Here is an 11389-nt window from a genome sequence, read left to right as displayed (position 1 = left end):
GTGTCATTTTTTCCACGTGGAGGAATTCAGTGATAGACCTTTGTTTCATATGCACTTCCATGTCAGATACCATTTTGTCAGACTGCCCCTCTGCTGCCATCTGTTGCATGGCAACAAAATGTAGCAGAATATTGGTGGGAAGGTTTGACCGCTACTGCCATACAGTCAACATCTGATGTTGTGGGGCATCAGAACAAAATAGGAGATATTACTTTTTGAGCAACCCTCATAACTTTATATGCATTCTCTTTAAAGGTAGATATATATATATTTGAATATCACCTGCAATTCCATAGTTGAAACTGAAATGACTGGGGCATCAGTAATAGTTGTGTTGAAGGACACATACTAGTCACCTACTGGTACTTTCTCTAGTATACATTTACATAAGTAAATGCAAAAACAACTTCTTTGTATTATGAATTCTAATGAGCTAGCAGTCTGGTTATTGTCTTTTGTAACTGAACGGCATTTAAGTTAGTATATTCATATACATCCTTGAAAACTGTTGAAAGAAAAATCAGCAGAGATTAATCTATCACTGCGTTATTCTTTTTCTAGGCATCTCAATTAACTTTAACATGATTTCCCCCACATTTCTAGTGTAGTTCTGTGCATGATTTTTGGGGATTGCAAATTTTCTGTAATTTTCAGTACTCCTTTTTTCAAAGAAAATTTTTCCAGGTATTTTTTTAGTGCTTTTGGGGAACTCTGTGCTATCTTTAATTAAATTATACCATCTTACTGCATGGAAAGACTCTGGAAACTCATTCATGTGTTATTATGCAATGTCACCTTAAGTCTTATGGTAAAATGAAGGAGTTGTAACTACATATTGCTGAAATAATGAAGCAGGAATGTATTTGTTAAGATCGGTTAACTGTATGGTAACTTTCTTAAACCTGACACTCCACTAACAAGAAATGCATTGGGTGAGATAAAGTATGGTGAGCCAAAAAGAAAAAAAAAGCCTGAAGAAAAACAAAGTCTGTTTTTCAAGGGATGGTTTCCAGCCTAAATTTGCTGAAGCCTAAAACCCTAAGGAATACATACAAAGGAATTTGTGGAGTTAGGAGAAAAATGTTTCTTCTGCAACAAGAAAAAAAAAAAGGAAAAAATATTTTAGAAAAGTAAACACTCAAATGTGCCATTTCATATTGGTCAAGGCTCCATGGAAGAGTTCAGAGACTTTGAGAAATAAAATGGACTAAAAGAAGAACAGAGACTAGTCACCAGCCTGATGTAACCAATAATCAGTCAGCAGGAGAGTTCTGCAGGGCTCCGTTTCAGAACAAGTTCTCTTTATCATTTTTGTAAATGACTGGAATGCAGGATTCAAAGGCATACAAAATAAATTAGCAAGGGGCACAAAACTGAGAAGTCACTGGCTCTTTCAAGGCTATAGCGGCCTTACAGAGAGGTCTTGATAAATTAGAGGGTTACAGACCCTCGAATTGTACTCATACATACTCTACTTTTCATCTTACCTGTAAGACATTATCCCGACTCCTTCTCATGCCTTATTTTCATAATTCATGCTGCTGACTTGGGTAATGACAAAGGTTAATTGAAAGACCTGTTAATGAGAAACTGGCCTTAATTGTGTGTTTGTGTAATTTTGGTCTGGCAAGAATCATAGTGGATTATTTTCACCTCTTTCGGGAGTTAATGGCACATGAAAAATGTCAAGGAATGTGAAACCTTTGGAAATCTCAGTGATAGCAATGGTACTGGAGTCAGAAGGCATGGGAGGCTTGGGCTTCTGCTGTGTTTCTGTCTGAAGGTGTTCTTTTTTTTTGGGGGGGGGGGGGGATCATAGCTGCTCTTTTCTGTAAAGATATAAGGGGGTGATGCTCTTCATCATTTGGCATCCACCAGCCGTTCCTGGCTGTGAAGAGAGAACTTTTGCAGAAGGAAGTCTGGGACTGTTTTCTTTAAATTTGCTGTGAGAGGTGAAATGATTGGGAAAGAGCAAGAAGAAAGTCCTTAGGAGCTATGTGTGAAAATGCCTTTTTTTGGTACACCCCACACCGCTGTTATACAAACAAGTTTAGGAGCCAGTGTAGCGGTGCTGAGCAAAGACCTGCTCAGGCACCGCCTGTCCTGGGGTGGGCAGGGCTGGTGGCTGCAGGCAGCAGTGGCGGGTGCAGGCCTGGGCTGGGCCTCACCCTGTGGGGCAAAGCCGTTCCCACTGGGGAGAGTGGGAGGGGACACAGGAGTCCCAGGACAGACCCTGAAGTACCAAAGATGGAGAGGCACTCACTGGCTTTACTTTCTTATTGTTATTATTATGGTCCTTTTAAATTGTATCGTCCTTTTCAACTGCTTATTGTCCTGACTTGAAAAAGAGTCCTAATGCAGCAACCAGAATGGACCTTCATGCTGAACTTCAGCCCTTCTTCCCGTCCAAACCAAAGTCTTCTGCTTCTCCAAAGGCACAGCTTGCCTCTGTATCTTCTGTGATGCTGCCTGGAGGCCACAGGGAGCTCAGGGCTGTCCACACAGCAGCTCAGTGGATGCCAATCCCTGTCTTGCCCTCTTCCTTAGGGTTCACCTGGAGGCTGCAGGGAGCTCAGGGTTATCTGCTGGACTCCTCCTGTTGTCCCAGCACAGCAGTTCAGTGGACACTAGACCCAGTCCTGCCCTCTTCCTTAGGGCTCACCTGGAGGCCTCAGGGACCTTGGGGCTGTCAGCTGGACTCCTCCTTCTGTCCCAGCACAGCTCAGTGGACACCAGTCCAAGTCCTTCCTTTTTCCTCAGAGCTCAGGAAAGAAGAGGGGAGAGGTCTTGGGGAAGGATGAGGATGGGGCATGGGGAAGGAAGGGGGGTAGGGAGCAGCAGCCAGTGCAGGGAGTTTCTGGTAGATGGTGACATTTCAACACCCAGATGGAAATTGAGAGCCCCTGGTGTGCTGCCAATGAATATGACAGCATCTTCAGGCAAGCATGATGTTATAGTGCTTGCCCGGGCCTGATGGAGATGGATCCGCCTCCATTGGCTCTTCCTCCAGAGGTAGATCCACCTCCATGGGCTTGATGTCGCCTTCAGGCGGATCAATTTCCATTGGTTCAGGCTTGCTGCTGCTCCCCCGAAGCTTAAGCTTCTTTGGTGGAAGAGGTTCCATCCTCCCCTGGGAAGGTGTGAGGGAGGGAGAGAGGGAGAGCTCTATATGAATTGCTTCTTGGGTCAGCAGCCACAAGACGTGGGTCACTCACAGACTGGCATTGTGTTGCCAGGGTCCCTGTACACATTGTCAGGGAGGTGCCTCGTGACATCATTACGCCGTGGCACTGTGACCCTAAGAATGTTCCACGACAACCAAAACATGACTGTGTTGGGCAAGGGGAGGCTGTGGCCTGAGAGTTGTCCTAGTTGCCACTCAATGGGATTTTGCAAGGCTCTGTATTTGAACCAGTTCTCTTTAACATTTTCATTGATGACTCCAATAAAGATCTGGAAGTTACATTAAGTAAATTTGTGAATGATGCTAAACTGGGGGTAGTGTTGAGTCCCCTGAGGGTAGAGAGGCCTTGTGCCTAGATCTTGACAAATTCGAGAGCGGTCTCCATGTGCATGTAGAAAAGCAAGTGCTGGTTCTGCACCTGGGATGGGGCAGCCCTGGCTCCATGTGCAGACTTGGGGACAAGAGGCTGGAGCACAGCCCTAGGAAAGGGATCTGGGGTTTCTGGCTGGCTGCAAGTTGAATCTGAGGCAGCACTGTGCCCAGGAGCCAAAAAGGCCAGCTGTACCTTTCGGTGGCACCAGGCCTGGCGCTGCTGGCAGCTGAAGGAGGGGTTGTCTCACTGCTCTGCCTGGTGCAGCCGCACCTCCAGCACTGAATGCTGGTTGGGTGCCACAGTGTAAGGAGATAAAACTGTTAGAAAGCATCCAGTGGACCCTTCAAAGATGGAGGATTGTCTGGAGGGCAAGGTGTGTGAGGAGCGGCTGAAGTCCTGTGGTTTGTTTGGCCAGGAGCAGAGGAGCTGAGGGGAAGCGCATGGTGGCCTGCAGCTCCTTGTGGCAGCTGCTGCTCCTCACGAGGGGCAGCACTGTTCTCTGCTCTCTGGGGACAGTGAAAAGACCTGAGGGAATGGCATGGAGCTGCATCAGGGGAGGGTCAGGTGGATGTGAGGAAAAGGCTCTGCCACAGAGGGTGGTGGGCATGGCCCTGAGCAGCCAGAGCTCAGGGCCTGTTGGGACAGTGCTCTCAGACTTGTCTGATTTTTGTTTGGTCCTGTGTGGAGCCAGGAGTTGGACTCGGTGATCCTTGTGGGTTCCTTTCAATTCGAGATATTCTGTCATTGAATATTCTTACCCTTAAAATCTAGAGTGGCCCCATTTTACTTCAGGTAGGAGAATGGCTTAATTTGAGGAAATCTGTGTGTTCTTGATTAGCTGATTCAAAAAAAAACTGTAACCAAGTGAGCCATTGGCCAGACTTTGGGGAATTCTTGTACCTCTTCTGGAGGTTCAGTGTGACTGAAAAGAGGTACCTGTTTAATAGATCTGTTTCTTTGTTGCTGGAAACAAACAGAAAATGACATTTATGTTGATGAGGCTTCAAGACTCCAACAGAAATTACACCATAAATTCACATCTAGTCACATCAGATGTGTTACTGAACTGCAGAATCCTTACCACTAAACAGGAATCGTGTTGTTCACAGGACCTATGGGATGTTACTGAGCTGTTTCACTGAACATGAAGACTGCTTGTGACTAAAATACAGAAAATCTAAGTCAGGTCTGATTAAATCGACATAAAGCTTCTCACCCAAAATAGCCTTCTGTTCTATGCACAAATACCTCAGAATCTGCTCTGGTGGCAGCTGAGTATCACAGGTTGAGAAGGGAATTAATGTTACATACTCTAAGGTTTGTGTCAGAAAAAGCATTGCTTCCTGTATCCAAGCAAGGAGAAGGTATTCTTGGCAGAGTCTCTTAAAGAACTACCTCGTATATGTGGGAAGCCTTTATCAGTAGATACACTTCTGAAATGATAAAATACTGTGAAGAAAGAGAATTCAACAGACAAGTTTTTTTTTTCTTGCAAACATATGGCATGTGAATAGAAACACCAGCAGGCCAAGGTATCAATATTGCTGACTGTTTAGGAGCATTCCCATAAGGGACAAACACTGCAATTTCACATCATGACAGACTTATTCTCAGTTTTCTGTAGGAGTGATGTGTATGATAAATGGTAGAAATAGACAGTTTGTTTATTTTCAGCCTTGTATACGCTACGCTAAATGCTATGGCCTAGAAAGAGCCAAGAAGACTGCTTGTCTGCCATGTTCTACCTGAGGTGCTTCTGGGCTCAGAAGCAGGAGACTTGAGCAGGGAGGGGGGACAAGATGAAGACTGGAGAGAGCCAGATGCTTGATGGGAAGAAAGTCCAAGCGGTAGAGTAGGAGAGTCCTGAGAGGGTCAGTGGATGTTACTTGCAGCGAGAGTAGCCAAACCTTAGAACTGAAGAAATGAAGTCTTTCCTGTATATCCACAGATGTGACTCTTTGGTCTTTAAGTTCAGGCAGTCTAAAAGTTGCTGAACTAAAAAGAAAAAATCAAAACAAAGGCCTTACCCTCACAGAGGGTACAAGCACTTTTTTTTCAAACCATTTTGTTTTCCACTGAGGAAAAATGATTTTTTTTCTACTTAAAGTTACAGTGTGCTTGCTGGATAATTTTATGCTCTGTAAAAACCTTGCTGTAGCTGCTGAAAGCAAAGCTTGCTTCAAATAAGCAGTTGGGTAGGGCAGAAGCCTTCCTACATGAAATGCATGACTGTCTAAGGGTCAGCTTTGAGCTTTGCCTGTTAAGAGCTTTGAAATAAACAGGTCTTATTTTTCTTATTGTTGCAGAGCTGTTATGTTTTCACTTTACTTTCTGAGAAAGGCAAGAATGTAAAAACTCTGTGGAATTGTGGCTATAGTTCTACATGCATATATTTAGAGAAAACTTAATATTTCAATATATATGCTTTTTCAGTTAATACCTGAGCAAAGATTCAAAGTTTGACAGAAGAAATGAAGATCTTGGAGTCTACATTACTTTGTAGGTGAACTAAGATCATCAAAGCCCTCAAAAGTGTCCAAGATGAATTTCTCCTCAAGTGTGTTCAGATAAATGATTCTATTGCTGCTAATCATTAGCAGGCAGATGGTAGGTTATCAAAATTTAATTATCAAACACCACTTCTCTTTGGAGGTGAAAAGATAACTGTCTGTTTCTGACATTGTACCTAAGGGATCCTGGAATTGGAGTCTAGCTGATTACCAAATATATTCAAGAATCTTTGCTTAATTCTTATATTTGTTTTAATATATATTACTTGATTTCTGCTAGAATTTCAAAATGTTAGAGGTGAATTAACTACTAGCTGGACCTTTCTAGAAGGGTGGCCATTTGGTAACGTGAGAAAAAATATTTTTGTGTTTGAATTTTTTATATTAATCTGAATTGACTATGTTCTCACAGATATGTGCATTGTTTAAGGCTTCATATTAAATAATAGCTGAATGATTGTCTTGGAGATTAAAACAGTGTGCTATACCAAAACTCAGTAGAGGTATGATATTTAGAATACTTAAGGGCATTAAAAAAGGGCTCTGATACTTCCTGTAGAATATCTGAAATCTTTACTACCTTATTCTAAAAAGAATTGCCGATTTGTGGATCAAATAAATGTGTGTGTCAAAATTGCCAAGTTCTATTTCATTTTGATCAATGTTCTTTTGATATGAATTGTAATTCCTGGGCCTGAGCAGAATGTGCAGGTGATGTAAGTAAGGTTTGCTTAGTCAGTCTGTCTGAAGTTGAGAAAGTGGCTGTGACTATTAATATTTGCATTTGTGACTTTCTTGGTTTTGATGTTCACACTGGGCTTTGCTGCTGATTACTACCTCAGGCAGTGCCCGGGGAGATGGTACTGCAGCGAGATGCAGAAAACATCTGCCAGACTGGTTACACCTTTCTTCTTCCTGCTATGATTATCTTGGCATGTGACACATGTAAAACAATGAAGTACGCTTTATGTTATGTGCAACGATTAAAATCTAAACACAGTGTACCTTAAGGAAAATGTAAAATGTGTTAATCTCTAAACTACGGTTAGGTGCAGCTTACAAACATTAAGCCATGAATGGCTTGTAATCCACCTCTGCATGGGTAATTTACAGCATTGAGCAGTGAGTCCTTCATTATTGTATCAGATAAGGAAGACAAAAGTTGTCCTGAGCTGTCACCCATCTAATGTTAAAACTGGTCATCTTCAACAGACACGTCCTCAAAATCAACTTCAGGTTACTGATACCCTGTTTAAAATATTTGTTGTTAAGATACTATTTGCAACCATCCATAATGTTAATTTATGATACAGCCATAGCCTTTGAATGTACGCCTTACTTTTCATCCTAATACAATTCTTGCACTATTTTTTGCATTACCATGCAAAACTAAAAACAAACAGACCAACAGAAAAAAACCCTAGTTATTTCCATTCTGAACTTAACACATTTTCTTATCTAAATTTACTAATAGGCCACCTAATTTTTAGAGGAAAGCTGACCTTTAGGTGAATTATTTTGATGAAGTGTTTTACAGTCCTTTAAGGCTTTAACATACGTTAAGATGCAGCAGAAAGTTTGAGCAATACTCAAATTCTGGAACTTCAAAAACTCATTGGTGTATTAGTGTTTGCACCAAGTACAAAATACATGGTACGTATTAAGAATGTTGTTCTCCTGCCTGAAATAGTACAAACTTGGGCCACTTCTGTTTAGGTTTCAGAGTATGAAAAATTGCATTATATTTGAATCTGACATACATAATCATTTTTTTGTGGACAATGCTAATTGACTAATTAAATCTAAGTTAGATCCAAACACTTCTCTCATCAGTTCTAGACAAGTTATGATGGAGCACATTTATGTCTTTTTGATTTACTGATTTTTTTTTTTACTAGGAGTTGGAAACAGAAACATAAAGAAAGCATACTGAAGTATTGGAGTAGCCTGGCTTGGTGAATGAAGTAAGTACTCGAAAAGAAAAAACAAATGCTGCCTAGAAATATAGTTATCACTAGATGTCACTCTGGGAAGTTGTTACAAACCATTGTGACAGGAAGAGTTTAAAAAAAAAAAAAGAAAATGTTCTGTTTACTGGAGTAGAAGTTAAATAAACTGGAAATCTCAAAGGGAAATTTTTTTTTAAAAAGGAGAAAGGGTGGGGGGTGACAACTATTGCCTATTTGCTAAGATTACTCTGCATCTGTCTAATCATAGAAATAAGTGCTGAAATACATTTGCTAGGCAAAAAATTGGCTACCACTAAGGTAAATCATTCTTCATTTCAAGAAATAACAGTTAATTTCAGGCAGAATTCTGTTATTTTCCAAAAAAAATTTCAGTTCCTTTACATCTATCGCTACTGATAACCACTGGTAGCATTTACACATTTTTCCAGCTACTAATGTCTGAGAAATTGTGTAGGGGCTTCAACTGAGTATTTATTCTTTATTCTTGTATTTCATGTATCAATATGAGAAGTAATATGTCAGATTGCACAGCACAGATGGTATTGAGTTGTCTTCTACATTCTGTGCCTTAGGGACACATTCAAATTTGGCTTTCTAAATGAGGAATGAACTCAAGCTAGGCTAAAGCTACCTATGAAGCTTCTAAGGCTGTGAATATTATATACTGGAATCATTTACAGCCTTACTTAATAAAATGTGTGCCCTTCATGTCTGCATAGGCTAGATTTAAGATATAATGCTATCTACAGGAATTACTCAAATGGGAGACTTAACACAATTAGAATTATCCTAGAACTGAAGCACTCTGGGATTAATACCCTAGACATAGTTAATGTGATCATAAATTAAAATAGTCTAGTTCTTCAGATGTAGTAAGCCAGACAAGTTTGTGTTAGTGGAAATGAATGTTAAAGAGATGAAATAACTCTTATCCTTGTGTACTATTAGAATCTATCATGATCAAAAGAAAAGAATGGATATCACTTCTAAAACTTATTTGTGATAATTACAAAGGGAAGAGGGGTACCAGAAGGAAAAGTAAATAATGAGTTTTTCTTTTATTGCTGCTGTCCACTTGCATCTAAAAAAATAAAACACAATGGATTTTGCAACAGGATGCAATCGATAGAGAAAATGAAACCCATTTAAATGTTTACAGTCTCGTTTTTAAAAAGTGATGATGAACATTCCAGTCCATGTAATGCAGTTTGCCCAGTGCAATAGTAAACTGAAATGTGCTTCCTCAGGCTGTTCTAGCTGACAATTGTCATTTTTTTTTTTATTCCTTTTACTCCAAACATGAACATTGGTCGGGTATCCAAATGGTTGAGTCTGAAATAAGTTGTTACATATAACACCTCAATATAAAGAATTTAAAGGCACCTTAGTGAAGATTACACATGTGTAATAACTTGGTATTTTTAAGTCATTTCACAACTACTTTTTCTTAGTCTCTTTTAAACAGTTCTATACAGCTCTAATCTTACTCTTTTTTTTTTTTTTTTTTCCTCTATGATGAACATATAGGTATAAAGGAAATAAAAGCTTCTCATGCCTGGATCCTGGATTGAGAGGGAAGCTTAATTAGATGTACTGGAAGTATTTCATGTGAAATCCTGGGTCTTAAGATGGAAGGTATTCTGGTTGCAATAGCCCCAGAAGCCAGAAGGGAGGACCGTGCGCATGGACACCAGCATCCCCTAAGGGAACTGTGGTTGGTGCCCTGTGAGCACCCAGCTCAGAAGTGCTGCCCAGGGCAGGGCCAGGACCCTCCCAGAGGGCCTGCCTCCAGCTCAGCTCCTTCTGCCCCATCCCAGCTTAAAGGCAGAAACATAACTGCAAAATGAAATTGTGAGTGGCTGGGGAAAAATGGCATTACCTGGTTTTTTTTGTTTTGTTTTCCTGTCCTTCCTCCACTCTTTTGTTGTCATGCTCCCTGTGCACTGCTTAATTTATTAGCATGTACAGTACAGTATGCATTATCAGTCCAGGCATGGCTGCACCAGGCACTGGTACCTGAACAGCAGTTGCTGCTGCAAACTTCAAACATCTGTTCCTCATCCTACTAGGGGTGATGCATCACAGGTGTATACTCCTCTATTTTATTTATTTGGTTTTTTTTTTTATCCTTTTGGGGTACAGTTCTATTTTCTCTTAGGGCTTCAGTGCCTGCTAATTTTTCAAAACATCATCTAGAGCTGTTTTGATCTACTTGCAAAAACCATACTTTTTTTCCGTAAGCATTTCTGAGGAGCAGGTTGGTACATTTATTACGAAATCCACTGGGTGATAGTTAATGTGCACTTTTACAGGCCAAGGGACCCTTAGCACAATCAGTGTGAGTTCTCTCTTCTACTGGTAGCATTTTGATGAAATGGCATACCAGGTGTAATCAGTAGCTTCTTCTTATGGGAAACAATCAAGGGTGGAGTTCCAAAGTCAAATGTGAGATTTCACTATGTGTATACAATTCCAGCTGCCGGAATTTCTGTGTCAGAAATTCTGCTTGATACACTGAGAGTGCTTTCTTTGCAACCTCACATCAAAATTGTGTTAACAGGAGTGTTGCTTTTAACTGATCATTTGTCGTATTTATTTTCTCTAAATAGTCTCAAACCCAAGTTGATTACACCAGAAAAATATGAAATTAATCTTTCTCTGCCACATATATATCCATCCAAATCAGTCAAGTTACCTAAGCATAGAATTTGCTTCTCAACAAGAGGTCTTGTCTGATGCTGGCACCGGAATTGCTGAGGATTAAGCTCTCCCTGGTTGCCTGTGTGATCTTCCAAGGCAACTCCATTATCTTATGTGAAGAAAAGTAGAATAAATCTGACCTTTCAGACCTTGTATTCTGTTAATCAAATGGGTAAAATTAACCTTTTTACTTAGAATTTCTGTTTCTATCCCTTTCTTACAGGTACATAAAATCCATGTTTCTATCTTGATGCTGAAAGGTGTCCCTTGCTTCAGTTCTCATTCTGAAACGTTGAAGGTAAGAAGACTCATTCTGTGAGTACTAATAAAAACCAAATATCCAGGTACAGAATTTGGTCTCCATAACTTTTTCATTAGTTCTTGAAAATCAAGTTCTAGAAAAAAAGTCTTTTAAACAATTTTTTGAAGATGTTTTAAAAGTGTTATTCATGATAAATAAAATATTAACAATCTTCTCTTATTATCTTTGTTAAAATATTTATAGCTAATCTTACTTTTAGTGAACTGCAATGAAAATTTAATCATCTTTGTGCAACTAGGGCAACCGTATTGATTAATAGAGCAAGTTGGAAAGTTAGCATTTCGCTGTAATATAATCAGCATCTTTAGAGTGATGCACTTAGTATCCTAT

General features: G+C 40.1%; 1 long non-coding RNA gene across 1 annotated transcript; it reads left to right on the top strand.

Moving 5' to 3' along the window:
* On the top strand, positions 6043-9871 carry LOC110400627. Its single transcript, XR_002439972.1, has 3 exons — positions 6043-6164; positions 7966-8031; positions 9565-9871. It is a non-coding gene; the product is annotated as an uncharacterized LOC110400627 (long non-coding RNA).

The sequence above is a fragment of the Numida meleagris genome, chromosome 5, assembly GCF_002078875.1.
Source record: "Numida meleagris isolate 19003 breed g44 Domestic line chromosome 5, NumMel1.0, whole genome shotgun sequence".
Classification (NCBI taxonomy): domain Eukaryota; kingdom Metazoa; phylum Chordata; class Aves; order Galliformes; family Numididae; genus Numida; species Numida meleagris.
This window is presented reverse-complemented; position numbering and strand designations above follow the sequence as displayed.